General features: G+C 41.7%; 1 protein-coding gene across 1 annotated transcript in view; it reads left to right on the forward strand.

The window, feature by feature from the left end:
* Window positions 1–2302, forward strand: part of LOC112074201 (collagen alpha-1(XVI) chain-like) — a 37167-nt gene that overhangs the window by 24527 nt on the left and 10338 nt on the right. The gene's annotated exons all lie outside the window — the stretch shown is intronic.

Consider the following 2302-nt stretch of genomic DNA (forward strand, 5'->3'; position numbering starts at 1 on the left):
TCTATCTCACAGGACACCTAGAGTGACTCGACTTCAAGATGGCCGTATTTCTTCATTACACAAAGGAATAACCTCAACCAATTTCTCTAGACTGTTGACATCCAGTGGAAGCCGTAGGAACTGCAAGCAAGTCGCTTAGAAATCTGKTTTCCTAATGAAAATCATTGAAAAGAGAGTGACCWAAAAAWAAMAAATCTGAATGGTTTGTCCTCKGGGTTTTGCCTGCTAAATAAGTTATGTTATACTCACATACATGATTCAAACAGTTTTATAAACTTCAGAGTGTTTTCTATCCGAATCTACTAATAATAGGCATATCTGTTTTTTCTGCGGATGAGTAGCTGGCAGTTTAATTTGGTATGCTTTTCATCCAAACGTGAAAATGCTGCCCCCTACCCTAGAGAAGTTAATTAATTAGATTAATATTAGGATGTTTCTATTCGGAGAAAAACAAAAAACRAAACMYTCAGGGTTTCCGTTAGGATGGAATGGAAAATATGGCGATGTACAACATGACGGTCGAGAGTAGGCTACAAGACTGGAGGATTCTAAATTKTTTGCCTTCATTAGACAACTTTGTTCCAATATTTCTGTAAATCAGTGATATTTATTCCCATAGTAATTCRTTATGGATCCAGAACTAAATCAACATATGGATTTTGAAAGGTATTTTTATAATTATTTTATTAACGAAATGTGTTTATTTGTTTATTAGGCTAATGTGCWGTCTACAATACATTCTGTAGTTAACATGGGAAAGTGCCTTACATCAGGGAGAGCAGGCCATGTCTGTACTACAGAAGGATGGGCATAACAATAATGGACAGCACCATGGTGAACAAAGGGCACATATATACAAATACAATCAGTGGGAACAGGGGACAGGTGTGCGCTATGAAAGTTCCAGAGGGATCTGTGACAGTACTCCCCCCCTGAAGCGCTGCACAAGCAGCACAACRACACTGGTCTCGAGGACGATTACAGGAACGCAGTGCGGGTCGATCAGGACCCAATGCAGCAGCCAAAGTTGCTGCTGCCGAAGTTGCGGTGGCGTCGGACGGACCAGTAGCAGTGGCGTCGAACGGGCCAGTTGCGGCTGCTGAAGTAGCGTTGTCGGACGGACCCGTTGTGGCAACGTCGGATGACCCAGTTGCAGCTGCCGAAGTTGTGGCGGCGCTGGACGGACCAGTCGCAGGGTCGTCGGACGGGCCATTCCCGCTGTCTCCCTTAATGGTCGATTTTTCTGTCACGTTGGTATAAATGGTTGGGAGACCAAGGGGTTTTATTTTCCCAAATTACAGCGTGCCATATACAAGCACGAGGACAAAGACCCAAAAAACACTATACAAAACACAGGGTTGAGACCAAACAAAAGAGCGAGGAGTACCTTGAATAAATACACAATCGCACAATGATTATGACACTGGACGAGACGCGTAATTTTCTGCACAATACACGTGGCACGAAAGCCAAAACAACACAACACACGACCAACGGACATTGGAACAATAATCGACAGCCCAATGGAAACCAAAGGGCACACTTATACAAGTACTAATCAGTGGGAACAGGGGACAGGTGTGCGTAATGAAAGTTCCGGAGGGATCCGTGACACGTGCAGACTTTTTTCCTTTAAATTATTGTTTTATGTAGGATGCTACATTTTTGACTAGTTGCAATTGTAAGTAGGCCTAATAAAAAAAATCATACTTAGCTCCCCAATATGCCTAGCCTCAGTCAGTTATAGTATTTTAATATATTGGCTATGGCCTCCCGATAGAAAATAGACTCCTAATTAAATGTCCCTTTTGTTGGTTTGTAAGTCAAATTTCGTAAAATTTCAAAAGTCCACCCTCTATTCTACATTTGAGCTATATTTTTTGGCAGGTGCTATGCACTGAGGTTGCATGCAATCTGTGCATTGGCATACATGGTGCATTTGGCAACAGGTGCATTGGCAACAGCCGTGGATTAATGAGTGAGGGCATAAACGAGGAGGAATCCTGTCACTACTGCTCTTTTTGATTATTATCATCTTGATGTTCTTAATAAGCTTTCTTGTTGTATCTGGTTTCCTACTATCTTTGCGGCCTTCGCAGAGCTCTTGTGAGTTTTAAAAAATTAGTAGCCCTATATAGACCTAGCCACAACCCACAATCGCGTTCACTCATCGAAAGGAGTTGAGGGTGAAGGAAAAAAAAAGACCTGCTACCAAAATATAACAATATGCATTTCATTAATATTTCAAAAAAAATGTGTACCATAGAAACGGATAAACATGGTTGTAAAACCACATATGAGG

Source organism: Salvelinus sp. IW2-2015, unplaced genomic scaffold, assembly GCF_002910315.2.
Source record: "Salvelinus sp. IW2-2015 unplaced genomic scaffold, ASM291031v2 Un_scaffold2533, whole genome shotgun sequence".
NCBI classification, from domain to species: domain Eukaryota; kingdom Metazoa; phylum Chordata; class Actinopteri; order Salmoniformes; family Salmonidae; genus Salvelinus; species Salvelinus sp. IW2-2015.